The sequence below is a fragment of the Echeneis naucrates genome, chromosome 17 (genome assembly GCF_900963305.1).
Source record: "Echeneis naucrates chromosome 17, fEcheNa1.1, whole genome shotgun sequence".
In the NCBI taxonomy this organism is placed as follows: domain Eukaryota; kingdom Metazoa; phylum Chordata; class Actinopteri; order Carangiformes; family Echeneidae; genus Echeneis; species Echeneis naucrates.
In genome coordinates, this window is record NC_042527.1 from 3,413,084 (window position 1) to 3,431,093 (window position 18,010).

Here is an 18,010-nt window from a genome sequence, read left to right on the forward strand (position 1 = left end):
CCTGGAAGCTGGAACCGGCCACTCCTCCACTGCCGGATGGATGGCTGGATCAGGCATGAGACGACCACTCTGAACAATGTAGCCAAGGAAAGAGAAAGTTTTAGTGTGGAACTCACATTTTTCAGCTTTAGCGAACTGCTTGTTTTCCAACAGGCGGGAGAGGACTTGTCTGACGTGGCTCACGTGTTCATCACCAGAGCAGGAAAAAATCAGGATGTCGTCAAGATAAACGAAAACAAATCTGTTGAGAAAATCTGAGGATGTCATTAATCAGATTTTGAAAGACTGCGGGAGCATTGGTTAGCCTAAATGGCAATACTAAATACTCAAAATGTCCTAGTGGAGTGTTGAATGCCGTTTTCCCACTTGTCCCCTTCTTTGATGTGAACGAGATGATACGCATTCCGAAGATCCAACTTAGTGAAGATCGTCACACCATGCAGGAGCTCGAAGGCAGAGTTGAGTAATGGGAGTGGGTACTTGTTCTTAATGGTGATGTTGTTCAAACCTCGAAAATCTATGCAGGGGTGGAGAGTACTGTTTTTTGTTCACAAAAAAAAAAACAGCACCTAAGGATGAGGATGAGGGCCGCATTATGCCTGCTGCGAAGGACTCAGATGTATTTCTCCATGGCAACGCACTCTGGCTTAGAGATTATACAAGTGGCTGGATGGGAGGGTGGCCCTGGGGACCAGCTCTATGGAACAACCATAGGGTCTGTGAGGCAGAAGAAATAAAGCCTTAGCTTTACTGAAGACTTCTTTGAGGTCGTGGTATTCACTGGATACAGAAGTGAAATCAGGGGAGTCAGATTCTGTGGGTTCAATCTGGATATTGGTAACAATGAGTGGTCGAGCTGAATGCAGGCAGAGTGAATGACGGTGGAGACTCCACCCCTTTATGGAGCCAGTGGACCAATTGATTTGTGGATTACGGAGCCTTAGCCACAGGTGCCCGAATACCAGTGGAGTACATAGAGCGGAGATTACCAGAAATGGTGAGGGTGACCAGGGAAGTTTGATGCCTGATCTGTGTAAACATGTTACCGTCCAAAGCCAAGGCCGGTATGGGTCTGTCCATCTCTTCCAACTCGCACACCAAAAGGGTGGCAAGCTTCAAATCAATGAGGTTGTCCTCGGCACCAGAGTTGATTAGCGTACAGGCGCTAATCAACTCTGGGGTAGCACAGTCTGTCCACACATAACCGGCAAGGACCGGCAAGGACCAGCTAACAAGACCAGTTAGGGGATTTAACTTTGAATGTAGGGGGGCTCATCAGGACCCCTTACTGATGAGCCTCCCCTTTTGACAGTTAGCCACCATGTGTTCCTGTCTACCACAGTAGAAGCACTCACCAGACCTCAGGTGGTGCTGGTGTTCTTCTGGTGACAGTTTAGCTCTGCCAAATAGCATGGGTTCGCCTTCAGGGGAGGCTGAGGCCGGTGAAGCCTGACTGGGCTGGTGAGGGGGATGTAACCATCTCCTAGGTCTCCCAGGTGTCAATTCGGGGAGGGGGGGTAGTGTGTCTCTGGCGTCGTCGCTCTTGTAGCCGGTTGTCCAGACGGATGGCTAAGGACACAAGAGAGGAAACATCAGCAGGATCATCTCTGGCAGCCAGCTCATCTTTAAGGTGCTCAGATTGACCATTCAAAAATACCTCTAAAGTGGCGCCATCCCAAATTCGCGTCACTGCTAGAGTCTAAAATTCAACTGCGTAAATAGCCACAGACCTGCTGCCTTGCTTCAGTCTTAACAGGCGAGCTGCTGCATCTCCCCCATAGTTAGGGTGATCAAAAACAGTACTTAGGCTGGAGATGACCCCAGAGCAGAGCTGCCCTGTAAGAATTGGAAGGAGGAAGCCAGGGAAGTAACCTGTCTGGAAACCTCAATTACACTAGCAGCCAGGGCCCGATTACTCTCAAACAGAGCGCGTATTATTTGGTCACGCTATCCGATCATCGTCCCCTGATAAATGAGAGGTCCGTGGGGTCCATGGTAAATGGCCAGTTCGTTCTGTCAGGAGTCAAAAAATAACTGAACAGAACTGAGACTGAACCCACAATGCAGATGTGGGCAATGATGTTTATTCCAGCAAAGAAAAACTCAAATGGAGAACCAAGGCCAAGCTGGAACAGGTTGCTGGAGACGACTGGGCTGGGCGAGGCAAGGCTGAGGGCAGGCTAAGGCAGAGCTGGAGGAAGGTGAGTCACAGAAAAAGTGCTGGTCTGAGCTGGAGTCAAAGGATTCTTAGTAGCAATCACTAGACTTAGAGGCCGAGGTGAAACAACGAACTGGCGATGAGTGGAGGGTGAGGCCGGCTTATAACTGCTGTTGGTGTGAAGAGCAGGGCCCATTTTCACATTTTACAGCCACAACAAGCTCCAGCAGTCAAAGAGTAACCTTAACTGAGGCTGAGAGCCCAAGGTGTTCCCACATGCTCTTCACTACTTTTAGATCTGTGGCATCATGAGACATCTGGATTTCAGCAACTGAACTGTAAACAACCAACCTAATTGTAATGAGACGTGTCCAGTCCATCTCATCTTCATTAAAATGTACACTGAATTCAAACTTGAGATTGGGACAAGAAGCAAATGTATCCTGGCTGGTGATCAATCGGCTATATTGCTGTGTTTGGTGGTATCGACATTTCCATGTTTCCTGTATGACTGATCACACTTGACATAAAAGATACTTGTATGTGGAATAACAGGAGGCCCCAAGATCCTTGGCACCTGTGTCTTTTTCTTTTTAAAGTCTCTCTCATTCCCATTTCCTGTTACTTTTCAAGCTTTCCTATTTAACAACCCCCCCCCAAAAAAAACAAACAGTCACTATCCTGTCTTTGACCTGTCTCTTATTCTGAGGCCGCTTTATTGCTAAAACCATCTCAAGTACCGGCCTCCATTTCTTCCCTCAACTATTTTATTATTTATAATTATTGATTGAGATCAAAAGCTCCTTACTTCTTTCACCCTTTATAGAAAGATGCACACACACACACACAAATCTCCCTCCCAACCATTTAATTTCATAACATTCACCCACTGGAATGAAAATCCATGTGTTCGCCTTCGGTGTTGTTAGATGTGAAGTCAGATTCGCATGGGCGCTTTCTCAAAACCACACACAAGTAAGTTCAAAGGCACTCACTGGGTTAGTCAGCCAAAATGCAGGGGGAGGACAGACACTGAGTGTGGGGGGGGTTATTCTGTATTTTGGAACATCTCCTCATGAATTAAATATGTAATCAGGCATGCAAACTGAGCCAGACAAATTTGGAGTTTTTACTTTGCTGAAACTGAGCCAATAAATGAAGAAAAATCCCTCTTCAACGAATAAATTTGCATTATTAGAGCCGCAGTTATTTTATTTAAATCATTTTCTTCCTTTCGTTTTGAAGATTTTCACTTTGTTAAGTATCACAATTCCCTGAAACGACAGGGAAGAAAGGGTTCCAAACTATAGCTGTTATTCAATTACACCAATGGTGATTATAACAAACACTATATCTCCTCTTGCCCATGGCCTGTTTCACTTTCAAATTGCAGTGATCCGGATGAAGTCAAACTTCAAAACTAAACAATCTAATATCATGCATGCAGAAAATCAGTAAGTGCCACAGGATAACAGTTAGACTTTAATATTGAAGTCAATGGGCCAGTGTATTGTGTGTGGCTGCATAATCTCATTTACCAAAATAAAATTTATTTTTTCACTGAATACAGATAAGAAAATTTGAAACTTAGAGAATCAAAGATAAATTTCCAGCTTTGGCTGGACAATAGAGCATTATACTATTATTTGGTTGCTTGAGGAAGAATAACAAACCAGGCCTTTCGTAGAAGGGAAAATATTTGGTGTTTTATTGTTAAGTACTACTGAAAATGGCTTTGAAGAAAGTTGTGTAAATGACCTGTACATGTGACAAGACTGGAGCTAATTGGTTAGCTTGCTCACTTTAGGAAGGAGGGAAAGTCATAGAAGTGGAGGCACAACGAACGGTCAACATGGGTGCTGCTTTTCACTCCAGATAGCTGTCACAGAGTATCAGAATCCGATTTGATGTTGAACTCACAATGTTTTGTCTAGACTGGTGAGTCAACAGCTATTAATGGTAATGTTGTTTGTGTAACAACAGAAAACTGTCCAGATTGTTCCTGAAAAGAAAATATAAATGTTCATTTTGCAAAATAAATCATGATTCCATTAGGCTGCATGTCCTCTTGCAAAGCTCAGCTTGTTGTGTGCTTCTTGACTTTCTATCGCCCCCCTTCTGGCATGTGTCTCCCACACTAAACAAAAAAATTTCAGATGCTGTCATCTGTATTCTTCTCCCGCCGGTTCCACATCTATACTCTGCACCTTCTCACATATGTAACTGGAGTGGCGCTCACTGTGCGTGGGAACTGCTGTAACACATCTGAATGAGCAGGAAGGCTATTATCACGTCCTCCCAGATGTTCCCGACAAAGTGTGCTGGGCCGATGCAAGTGCTTGATAAGTTTTTAATAAACCCACCCTGCCGTTCCACTTCATTCCACTTTTAGGCGACATGTTCGATCTGAAGGGAATAGAGACAATGCTTGGCCATAAAATGCAATCCAGTGCCAAACGAGTATCTTGCTGATGTGAGCAACAAGGTGAGGCCATGCTAGATTTTTTCATTCGCACGGTTGACAAATTTCTCACCCTCTGTGCATGAGGTAAAACACCATGAATATAAAGTGATGTTAATCTTGCTTCCCTCTGCTATCAAAAGTCGAAGAGCTGAGACTTGATGTTTGTGTAAGTCTGATAAACCAGGTCAGGAAAGTACAACTGGTACATTCCTGCAGCATAACCTTCCTGGCTTGATGCTGGTTATCTGTTGGTGAGGAGTTGTGGAGTGTGTGTGCGTGTGTGTTTGCGTTTGTGTGTGTGTGTGTGTGTGTGTGTGTGGAGGTAGGGAGGTTGGGTTAAAACCCTTTCAACAGCAAGAGTAAAAATCAATGGGAGGCGTTCGGATGTCAGGGTCAATGACTCAGAATGATATCGCTCAATACGCAGATCGATGCTTCCAACTTATAATCATTGTATCTCTCGCTACTAAACATCTTTCCTTATCATCGTCAGAAAGCAGTGGCAATAAAAAAATAAAGAAATAAAAAAAAGGAAGGTGGTTAAAGAGAAGGTGAGAGAAAGAACTTCACATCAGATGCTGTAGTGCTGGATAAGTCTTGAATAATTTACGGTGAGCCTACAAGCTGGGAGGGTTTGTTGTTCCTTTTCCTACCAGGGTTTGACAGGGACCCGGATGACAAGTTTCCGGCTCATCACTGATACAAAAATGTGAAGTAGCAACGTGCTACATTTTTATGCAAATATGGTGTACATTGTTCTCTATCAATGACAGATACAGCAAAACAGTAATGCAGTCCTTGGGGGTTGTTGCTTTAGTAATTATAGATGCTTGGCAGAGTGTGTCTTCTTTTTAAAAACCTTTAACCCTCCGAATCTAAAGTGCTTTCTGTTTAGCAACAACAGCAGTTTTTGTTTGTTGGGGATGAATTGAATAACTGAGTAAAATTAAAGAGCGCAGTGCCACCTAGCGAAGACGGAGGAATAAAAAACAAACAAACAAACAAACAACAACAACAACAAAAGCAGAAGTCCCATTTGGATTTTATCCAGATACATAACTCTTGAAAGTGTAAACTAGATTAAAGAAAATATGAGAAAATGTCACAAATCAAAGTTCTCCTTGTATTTTAATTTTTCAACTTTCCCGAGACATTGACTTTGAGCTTCTTTGTTCAGGGGACAAAGAAGTAATCATTTCGCAGACATTTTGTGATTCTTGACCTTCCTGAAACAAGTGCCTGCAATTTCCACAAGCCTTATGGGAAAGACGGACCAATCCCATGGCGTGATTTTCCAAAGAAAACTTATTAATGAGACTAGACACTTTTCTAAAAAAAAAGAAAAAAAAAACTCAACTGCTTAGTCCATAAAGCTATTTGGGGGCGGTTTATAAAAATCCTCAGTGGATTAAATAAAACAGAAAGCTCTGTGTGTGTGTGTGTGTGTGTGTGCGCTTTTTTTCCCACCATGCAGTTGTAAAAACAGCATTAACTACACCCTACCCACGTGTACAATATGCACAAACAAATGCACCATCACTCTCATCCATCCCCTGTGCAGACTGAAATGTCAGTGAGGCTTTGCATGCAACAGACCAGCTCAGGATTAATGTACATATGGGGGACAATGGAGCACTCACGCTGTTCACTCGGGCCAATTCTCCTCATCCCCTCCTACTACATTGGCTTGGGGCTCCATGTGGCTTTTCCTGAGCAGAGACAAGCACTTTGATGTATAAAGACGAGAGGAGAAGGGGCAAAGAGGAAAGAGAAAGAAAGAGTTTAACTGCCTTTCATGTCCCTCGCTCCCAACACTCCAACGCGCCCATGTTTTGCCTTAAATAAGCCACTGAAGCCCGGCACGTCTCCAAGGTTTGCCACAAGAGACTTGTCAGCGCCACAGATTGGATCGGCCGCGGTGGTGAGGGCTATTTTTTTTTTTTTTTTTAATGTTTTCCTCAAGGTACTGTTTCTAATGAATGACACAGAAACATAGATGGAGATGAAGGGTCTTCAGAATCTTAGATAGGAAGTTCAGATAGCGCAGTCTGCGGCTGCGGTAATTTATAGGTCACCAAAACTAAAAATAACGCACTTACAAAGGCTCTCTACTGTTCAGTCGGAGCGCGCACAAAGTTTCTATCAACGATTGATAGAATTAATCATTGAAAGAATTCATACGAGAATAAGAGACAACCTCGTGTCAGCATGGAAAGCATGATTGAATGCAAAAAAGTTGGTGATATTCAAATGAATGTCCTAGAAATAAACTCATCACCATCTCATGAACCATGCAGGAACTTCGGATGGACATTTCACATGTATATATTTAAATCTGGAAATATGTTGGGTGTCAGTTTACACAAATAAACATATTTCAGCCCCAGGCTTAAAACATTTTCAACAGTGTCAAATGGTCAAAACAACATTCCTGAAAGCAATAGATTTTACAATGAAAGGTCCAATTTTGTGCATTTTCTCTGCTGTCGGATGTGGTCTTTTTCATGAGAGCAGCACTTTATATTTTTTCTTAACTTATTCAGACTGCAGCATATCCTTTCAATCATTTTAATTGAATAATGATATGTGTTTTTATGTATTTTACTATGAATTTATGCACATCCTTTAATAATGTAAAGCACGTTTTAATTGCCTTTGTGTATGAAATTTGCTTTATACAGTAAATGAACGTGCCTTGCGTTGCCTAACTGGGAACAAGTACTGGCCGCTTGTTGTGTTTGCAATGCAAGAGGTTATGCCGCTTTTGAGTCACTGCTAATGTTCATGCTACCGCTGGCTATGTAGTACTCGCAAATCTTAGAAAATATCACCTTTAAAACCTTAAATGTTTTATAGGCTTTGATGAAAGGTTCTTGCTGAGTTCGGGTGTTTTTGGTGGGGTTGGGTGTTGGATCAATAATTTTCATAATCCGAGAAACAATATTGTCACAGGAAATGTTTATATTCAAGATAACAGTGTTCTTTTTTGTGGCAACAGTTTGTATTTGGCAGGTTTCCTGCCCTCTCTCAATATGATAATGTGCAAATAGTTAAAAAAAAAAAAAAAAAAAAACAGGCCTATAACTCTAATTATTAACTGGTTGTTAATTAACAGGAACTGGCTCTATCATCCATCTCAGTGTTCTTCACACACTGTACCTTTGGTGTTATAGTGTAGCAGAGACATTTATCATGAAATGATATATATGAGTGAATACAACAAAATCCTCCCACAGTTTCTGTCTGACAGCATCTCCATAGTTCACTCGGTCGTTTGTTTGCAGTTTTGAAATGTTGTGCAGGCAACTGCCGAGAATCATTATTCCCTAATGTATATATTTCACTCACAAAGCAAAATGAAAGGTAAGAGCTAAGGATTCTCTGCCATTGTTCATCCTACATGCTGTGTAATCATCCACTGAAATCTCTAAGAGTGGTGAGGATGATCATGCTTTGTTCAGCTAGGAGCAAAATGGCTCCACAGGTTTCACTGAGATGATTTGATCATTAAGTGACTGTTTAGAGTCAAAAGCGAAGCGAAAGTGTGACTCATACAGTGGTGCTAAGTTTTTCAAAAGTCATTTTTAAATTAAGTTCCATTCACCTCCACGAAAAAAATCTAAAAGATGGATATCTTTAAACCTGAACATGTGAAGTGCAAGTGTGTTTCCCACTGAGGCTTGATGAAAGGCTTTAGAATATGATGAACCTAATTAAATTTGCACGATAACGCAGTCCTATAAAGGAAGCTGGGTTAATTATTTTAATAAAATCATTAGATCTATCTTCAGATTGATGGTTGCACCTGGAAACTTTAGTTTGACAAACTTGTTATAGTTTTATTCCTGCATTGGCCGTCCTGCTCTCACTCACTGGGGGCGGGCACGGTGTGTCAGGACCTGAAGCCTTCAGTCAGTATCCGCCAGAACCGCTTGGACTCACGTCAGTTCAGTCGTTCACATCCTCATCAAACCGTATCAGCTCACAGAATCATGCTGTGCTTCCATCAGTCAATAATTAATGGCTCCAGAATTACAAGATTTACTGACATATTATTATTATTATTATTATTATTATTATTATATTTAGTTGAAATCTAAAATAAGCAGTAAACTGTTTTATTTCATCATCATTATTCATGTTCAGGTTTTTTTTGTTCTTTCGATTACATATAACATATTTTTTTCCATTATATTTTATTGACTTACTATTACTAAATCACATTAAAATTTCAGAAACTTGATAATGTAATGAATATTGCCATTAAACTGTTAGAATATGTATTTATTGTTGTTCGAGCTTTACGTCCCCTTTTGAGTTACCATGTTTGGGGCAGATAATATGAGAGCAGTCATGAGTGCTTGGCTTGGTCCTTTTGAAATGTGTTGTTTGCGGGCTGTCCTAACTAGTTCCCACAGTCTGATGTTTTCATAAACAGGAAATATGAAATGGAGCATGTACGTAGCAAACTTGGCAAACACTATTAATATATATTATATATTATATGTATAAATGATAATAACCATAATGTTATTGGTTGTCACTCCACTGTTCCAACCCTTATTCCAATCATGCATGGGTGCGCATGCATCCACATACCACTTTGAAACTGTGGGCTTTTATCATCAGTGTTCTGGTACTGTGTTGATGTGATGAGAGTAAAGACCCCCATCATAGACTTCTTACAATACAGCGCCTGTCTCCAGAGGGACTATTTCTCCTCAACACAAAAGAATTGAGAGGAGTTGCTTCATTCCAGGCTAGGAGGCAAAATAAGTATATTTCTCAAGTGCCACTGTTTTTAATAGAGCAACAATACTTCATACTATCATTAATATGTTATGGTGTATTTAAGAACAGCACCCAATTCTTTGAATTTTCATAAATAACTTTATTTATATTGAAATATTTTGCCCATATCCTGACTAAATACCAGTGTGGCACTTATCGCGAAAAGGACATCACACAATCCTGAGTGATGAGACCAGCAAGAAATCCCTCCTATTATGTATCCATTCCTGAAAAAGGCTGCATTTTCAAAATCTCCAATTGTCCTTGTAGTTTGAAGGACAGTGCTGTATGAACTCGTCAGTCTCCGAAGAGCAAACGCACTAAGTGCACACATTTACACGTATATACATGCATTTAGCTGATATGCTTTGACTGCGGAGGGAGTTGCAGCAAGAGCGACAGCTGATCAAGGCCCTGTTCTTAAATCTAATGTGTGGCAGAGCATCGGTTAGAGACAGACCCAGAGCACCCTGAAAGAAAAAAATGTAACCTTGGATGACAATGTAACAGGGAGAAAATAGAGCTAATAAGAGGCCTCGAATGGATTTTTCTCCCAGAGAAGGACAATAGGTGAGCAGAGATATTACTTCCCCTGTCACTGGCTGTGCTTCAACTAGAACTTTGCAATTCCACACCATCTTACCCCACAGTATATCATAAACCAAAGCGGCTTCCATGAGATGCAACCAAACACACATTTTCTTCATAAGTTTATTGGAATCATGTGAATTTAACCTGAAGCTTTGTCCAAAAGAGAGACAGAATATCCAGAGTGTCATACAGTAGAGTATAATCAAACAATATCTTTAAGTGAGCCAATCTGGAGTTGTTAGCCATGAAGGGTCTGTTGAGGTCTGTCTATTTCAGCTGCGGGACACCACAAGTACATATACTAATTTCCTCACAGAGGAATCTACTCCTGCACATCTGTATCAGTTCCAGAAGTACACACTGGGGACAGTCAGGGGACTCTAAATGTTTTCCACAGGGTCCTGATCAAAATGAGAAATGGTTTAATTTTGTTCTTAAGTCATTGCTTTACTGAGACATTACGACATTCAGGGAATGCATAATAAGAGCTGGTGAATCATAGCATTCTACCTACTGCAGTTATTTTGATTTTGAACCAAGAAACAAACAACGACACAAACACTGTGGTCTCGAGCAGGGATTAATTTCATGAACAGGACAGGGACAATATAAGAGCAGTGAGATCTGTTAGTTAGCACTTTGACGTTCTGCAATTCCTGTAATACGTTTTTTCCAGGCTCAATATTTATTGCAAGTCTGTCATGGTTTAAAAATATATGTAGAATTTTATGATGAAACTCTTTGGCCTGAAACTATTTCCATTTTAAGGAGTTGTTCCTGTGGCTAATATCTTCTTACAGAGGCATTTGTTGACTCACATTGTATGGCATGAAAACCATTAGCTTACGAAAATATATATTGAACATTTCTTAATATTTCATAAGCAATCGTTGTTTTGGAACTTTATTGCACATACTGTTGCCTATATTGCAAGCTTCTCAGAGATGTGAGAATAATATCTGAAAGTAGGCGCCTATATATGACTTACCTATGCTAGATGTATGCCAGTATTCATAATCCCATGTTTACTTTCACTGGAAATATATGATGATTATATTGTGATGTTTGACGAACTTCATTCATCTTTTCTATTCCAAGGACATTAACGATTAACAATGAGTCCATCATTCCATGTTTGCAAAGATTAGATGGATGTAATGCACAACAGTTGTTTGTTTTTTTTCCCCTGCAGACTTAAGAATTTAAAGAAATACTTTTCTAAAATAAATATATCATTGTCACAAAACAGCTTGTAGGGTTATAACAACAGTGGGTGGAACACTGTCTGAGAAGGTCTGGAGTTGAAGGTCACCAGAGTTCCACCTTTTGTCCTTTCTGAGCTCGCCATAACATGGACGACTCTCTCCACAGGCAATAAAGCTTCGCCAGTTCTCTTAATAACTTCATTTCGGCTTGTTCCATCTTAGCTAAGCAATAAAATAAGGACAAAATTAAACCACTTTTCATTTTGAACAGGACCCTGTTGAACCAAAAAAAAAAAAAAAAAAAAATTAGTCTGAATGGAAATAGTTGACAGCTAAAGCAGATGCATTTTCAAAATGCAACAATTCCATACTAGGGATATTAAACAAGTATAAAGAGACACAAAGCAACCAAATAGATATACAGAACAACAACGAACAGGTATAGAAAAAATGCAGAGACACAAAACGACAAAACAAAAAAAAAAAAAAAAAAACACAAAACAGCTACAAAGAGACACAAAACAATTTCTAAGAAACATAATGAATTCATACATACATTACATACAGAAGCATGAGGGCTCGCTGAATGGTTTTGTGAAAATGGTGCCTCAGAGTCACAGAATCTCAACCCATCTGAACAGTTACAATGTGGGAGATTTAAGAGCGTCACGTTCGACAGCACCTCCACTTTCGAAACACAGAATGAGGGCTACCCTTTGGAAGAATGTTGTTTATCCCTGCAGTGGAGCGCCAGGGAGAAGATTTATTGAATCTGCTTTAGAGGCCGGCGGTGGCAAAGAAACATATTGTGTTGGCTTTTCATTTGATTTTTCCTTTTTCCTTCCCATCTGAACAGATTCTCTACTGAACAATTTTCATCTGAAACCAGTCATCACTGACTCAGGCATTCAATGCTCCTTTTCACCATCGGTTCAGTCATGTTGGAGCAGATGTACATTCAGACCGCCATTAAAAAAACAGCTCATTAGATCTCAGTGTGTCACTCAGCCTCTCAATGCTGCTGCACAAAAATGGCCACTGTCTCGGAATCCATTATCTATACCAATTATCTGTGTGGGGTTGCGGAGCCAATCCTAGCTGACAGTGAGTGAGGGCGGGGTCCACCCTGGACAGACCTATCACAGAGCCAACAAACTCTGTCCACACTAGCGTCAAAAGGTACTGAATTGGCCCTGGAGTCTTTGGACTGGAGTACTGAAGGCCCATACTGCACATGGAAAGCACAGAAATCAAAACTTTAACCTTTTTTGCTGTGGCGAAACATCACAACTGAACAACCAAGCCACCCACGTTTAGAGTACCTGCACAGATATAGCATAGAAATACTCACATTTTCCTTATGCTCACAATAACCAGTAGTCCTTCATGTCAGTGACTCCAAAGGTTGTTGTAAACTTTCCTCTGAGACATCACATCATCCACTCTGCCAATGTCCTGTTTGAGCCCATCCCAAAAGTTCTAGTGGTTTCGGACCTGGAGCCTGGAGAGGAAGCTGAACCAGTCTAAGACACCCTTTGTCTGTCACATGGAGCATCAATCTCCATCAGGAGCTGGGTAACTGTGGCCATAAACAGATGACACAGTCAACAATATATTCACACATCATACACCATTATGCCAACAGCCACCTGGTGTGGTGACGCAAGGAAGGTCGGCTCCATGGATTCCACAGTTTATGCTAAACTCTGACCCAGAGGTCCAGGTTGATCAAACCAGACTTTGCTTTTTTAGCGTTCTTCTGTCCAGCTTCGGTGGGACTGCTCAAAACGCAGCCTCAGGATTCAAACCTGACCCGGTCTCCTGCTGCAGACCATTCACAACAGTGCTGGACGTGTTAATTCACTCAGCTGTTATCTGAATGACCGTGACCTTTCTGTTCGCTCCAAACAGTCCAACCTCTCCCATCAATAAGGCTTTTCGTTCAGCTGCAGGCATTTTTTGGCTCCATTTTGTATAAAACTTTGGAGAATAATGTGAAAGAAGGAGATCAGCATTTCTAGAACTCCTCTGGCACCAACGAGATCACAGAGATCGTTCAGATCACAGTTGGTGCTAAGATTCACTGACTCTCCTGATGGATTTTATGCATTGCAGAAGATCTGCTGATTAGCTGAAGAATGGCTAATCAGCTGAATGACTGTGGATTTCATGTCCATGTGGGTATATGTATTGATTTGGCTGGCTCAGTATTAAAAACAGATGTTTTTCCTCCCAGTCTTTCAAATTTCCAGCTTTAGGGTTTGGGCTTTTACTGTCTCCACCATTATTTGTTCAGCAAGACTTTCCCACCTCATGTCTCTGGCAGCAGGAGTAGGTGTTCAGTATACATCTGATGCAGCAGCGCCTCTTCTCCGAGGATTAAGGCCACATACAGTAGTCTCGACAAAGTAGCTGACAGGTAAATATTGTGCTTACATGGTTCAGAGAATTCGTGAGAAATTGCACAGTGCGTAGCAGGCATTCAGGGTGACTGATGGAGCAACAACATCACACACATACACACAAAGGCTGGCAGGTATTCACTGGTTAGGAAAGGCAGCAGAAGTACACACACAAACAAACATTAAACATTAAAATGCATTTTCAAACTGATTGTAAAGTTATAATAAGCAGTTAACACCCCCCCCCAAAAAACACACAAACACTCATTCCAACAAACTACCTCACTACCGGTCACCAACACACACCTACACAGGTTTTAACCGTGAAAAGCACATACAATCACACAAACAATATCTATTACGTGCGTGAAGGGGACGGGAGAGGGCGGGGGTGGTTGGGTCTCAAATCCCACGTGCAAACTGTGATATTTATCTAGTTGTTCACCATCTTTCCACAACGTCGTTATCACTTTATTGTTTCTTGTGTCGCTATGTAGAAACGTCAAGGACAGCGAGGCACTGATGTGGATCGAACCTCCCATCCGATCCATTCACACATCACATTCTTATCTGTGCCTCTTTCCTCGCCCTCTGCTGATCGATCATGCGTCACGACTTGTCTTGTCTCGCTGCAACTGACCATCCCGGGGCCGCCCGTGTGCCGTGCGTAAAAACGCGCTGGGTGGCACGCAAATGCGCACTTGGGTTCTCTTTTATAAGTATCTTGTGTATATATGTTTATATATATGACGCGCAGTGCAAACTCACCCAGTGTGTCAACGCAGGTCCGTCCCGTGCGTCTCCCGGAATGTGTGTGTCTGCGTATCCAGTTAAAAAAAATCAACAACTTAAAAAAACAAAAAAAAAAAAAAAAAAAAAAAAGAGGCAGTGGAGCCAAAAGCGACGAAGGAGAGAAGGTACTAGTGGATGGCAGCCATACCTCTCTCTCTCTCTCTCTCTCTCTCTCTATGTGCTTCCTTTTACTCCCCACCTCATCCCCGAGGCAGCCTGTGCAGCGGCTTTAATAATCCAGACATTGTCCTCTTCCTCAGCACATGGAAAATACAAAACACACAAGACGGGAAAGCGAAATGGCAAACGTCTCGGCTCCGCGTCACAAACGCACAAGTTTGCAGTTCAAATGGATTCTCCTCTCTCTGGCTGTCCTGAGTAATCCGCGTTGAGGAATAGTCTCACAGAGCCATTTTATTTCTCTACAACAAGTTACATTTCAAGGCGAGGGAAAAAAGAGATGGAGACAAGTTTGGTTCAAGCGAGACTGCTGAAGAAAAACATAAACTGTAAAAACAAACAAACAGATGAGAGCAGAGAATAATCCCAGGAAGATGTCTCGCAGTCTCCTCTCCGGGCCAGACGACAAACTCTTCGTTTAGAGGGATCGCAGCGTACCTGCTGCCTGAGCGGAGCCGCGCAGGTATCCACAAACTGAGCACCTTCTTCTCCCCCTTGTCTGTCTTTTAGTCCGCCTTCATATTTGTATTTATGGGTATAGATGTATATGTTAAATCCCGGTCGGACGAGTCTCTCTGCGCTACGATCATCACTCTGTGTCAGAGCCCGGCGTTGCTTTTCCAAGTAGCTCGGAAAAGCGTCTCATATCTCCAGTGTTGTCCTCCCCCGCAAACCCTCTCTCTCTCTCTCTCTCTCTCTCTCTCTCCCCCCCTCTCTCCTCAACACGCTCTATCTTCCTGTTGTGAAATCACGCCCCCGTCGGAAGCAATTGGTCGAAAGCCACTGGGGGGACGAAAGGGAGGTGAGGCTTGCGATGATGCGCACCGAAGAGGGGGGAAGGACGAAGGGTTGCGGGCAGTAGATGATGGAGGGGGGAAATCTTGATGAGAAGGAGGATGATGGAGAGGGAGATGAGAAAAGTGGGATGAAAGAGAGATGAAAGTGGAAAGAGGGACAGAGACCAGTTAATTGGGGGAGAGGGTGTCAAGTTGGACACAGAAGCTCTGCCCTCAATTGGGAAACTGAATACTGGGTCAGTGGTCAGGGTAAAGGTCAGCCATTTATTTGTGATGGTCAAAATGGGGGTCAGGAGCTCTGTATCGTCCTCACAACTAAAATTTAGTGAACAGGTGGGGAAGTCCATGTACCAAGCTCTATGTGTTTGAGCCCAAAGGGACAGGCTTGTTAATGAAAGTGAAACTGCTTTCATCCTCTTCTAAATTTGTCCATAATTGTGCTCTGACTGCTAGCAAAACAGAATTCATTGGCTGAGCAGAGTCAACCCTTTTGTCTGTCTGTCTTATTCTCTTTATGAAATCTGGTGTCTGTCGGCTAAGCAGCTTTCTTGTTGAGTCTGTGATAAATAAGTAAGGGGTTTGAAGGGGTGGCTGGAGAGTGAAGTGCATGTTGAATACACTGCCTAGGGGCGTCGAGAAGGAAATAAGTAACAGCCTGAGCTGCCTCTGTAATGGGAGCAAATGAGGTGCACCGGATATTGTTGTGGCACAATCATACATGGGAGCGCACAGAGGCAGACAAAATCACTTGACAGCTACTGGGAGAGGCTTTGATTGATGGCTGTGCTCTAGGGAGTGTTTCAATATGAACTTGGTTAACTCAGAGCCACGTGGAGCATTTATCACTGACTGCCATACAAGAGTGAGATGCTGAGCAGTGTGTAGAAGGGTAAAATCCAGGTCCAGGGATTAACAGATTACATTCCATTTGCAATCCATAACCTGAGTGATGAAAACATCAGATATCATAGTGATATTGCAGAATTTCTCAGTCGTGAGCAGAGAAACAAATAAAAATTTAAATTTTGTCAATGTGATGACTTACCAAAAAAAAAAAAAAAAGAAAGCAAAAACTTTTTTTTTTTTTTTTTTTATACACAAGATTTAGCCAAAAACATTTTATATTGTGCTTTTTGCCTCTTGTTATTAGTACTGTCAACGGTTTAGGCAGGTCAACAACAATAACAGGAGCATATATATAAAAAGTCTTAATTCAAATTCTTGCAGCAACTAAGAAGTAACAATCTACTAGAATTTTCATCAAAGTTCAGTGTTCAGTTAATGTCCCTGATGGGTTGGGAATCCAGTTCTCTGGAGTGACAGGCAGTGATAATACCACTCAGCCACAGGGCAGACACACTGAGGTGGCAGCAGGAATGCCCAGTTGAAAGAGATAGCAGGCCATTCCTCCCAGGAGAGCCAGAGTGACCAGAACCAGGACACACATGGGCAGAACTCACAGTCAGGGACGGAAGGCAGGTAAGGTTACCAGCGCAGAGTTGATGAAACGTTGTCAGGGGCAAAAGGCAAGTCGGGTACCAGGAGATCAGTCAGAAAAGAGTGCTGGAGAGTAGTGCATGACGCGACAATCTGATAAAGTGGAGAGGAGCTTCGGATGGGGAGATCAGGTGCAGGAGATTGTGACTGATAAGGTGGTGAGGCAGGAGGTGAGTGGCTGGACGACGGAAGTTGGTCCCAGTTAATGATGTGACAAACTGGCACCCAGGCTATGTCCTCAGGACTGCAGCCCTCCTAGTGAACTAGGTATTGGAGACCCCTCCCATGACGACAAAACCAGACTAAGCTCTGAAGGTTGTAGGCAGGAACAAGGAGGAGGAGGTGGGACCACCGGCACAAGAAGGCTCTCTTGGACTGGCTTGATCTTGGAGATGTGGAAGGTAGGGCAAATGCACATGGTCCAAGGGAGCTTTAGTCTACACTGCTGTCGGGCTGATGATCCTCTGGATGGGAAACAGGCTGACAAATCTGGGAGCCAAATTCTTAGACTCTATCTGGAGAGGCAGCCACACCCTCTGCCAAACCTGGTATTTAGGAGCTGGAGAATATTGCTGGATGGCTGAAACGGTGTAGTGCCCCATGGTTGGAGAGTGAATTGAATTTGGCCCCAAATTTGACAACAGCAGTGAAAAAAAAGGCTTGGGAAGCCAGGCAGGTCACCTCTCTATCTTGGGTCAGGAAAAGGCTGGTAACATGGTAACCGTAGGCACACCAGAATGGACAGAGGCCTGTGGTAGAAATGGTGAGGGAGCTGTGTACGTATTCAACCCACAGAAGCTGCTTGGACCAGTATGGAGTTTAGATTCTAGAATGCCAAGCAGTGCAAGCTCGTCTCCATGTCCTGGTTCTTGCGTTCGGTCTGCCCATTATACTGGGGATGATACCTGGAAGAAAGGCTGCAGAAGACAGAGGAAACTGGGGACCCTGGTAGGATACGACATTCACATGGAGGCCATGAAGATGGAAGACGTGGTGCAGGATCAGCTGGGCACTCTTTGGCCGATGGCAATTTGGGCAGGGTGACTGCATTGCCATTGGAAGAAGGAAGGCCACTAACAAAGTCAAGGGAGAACAGGGTTTGTGTGGAATTGGGAATGGCTGGAGAAATCCTG

General features: G+C 42.6%; 1 protein-coding gene across 1 annotated transcript in view; it reads right to left on the reverse strand.

Moving 5' to 3' along the window:
* Positions 1-14,454, reverse strand: part of brinp2 (bone morphogenetic protein/retinoic acid inducible neural-specific 2) — a 200,932-nt gene extending 186,478 nt beyond the window's left edge. The window contains exon 1 of the mRNA XM_029524578.1: positions 14,380-14,454. The gene's annotated coding sequence lies outside the window, so the exon portion shown is untranslated. The remainder of the gene's footprint in view (positions 1-14,379) is intronic.
* Between the last annotated feature and the right edge of the window lie 3,556 nt (positions 14,455-18,010).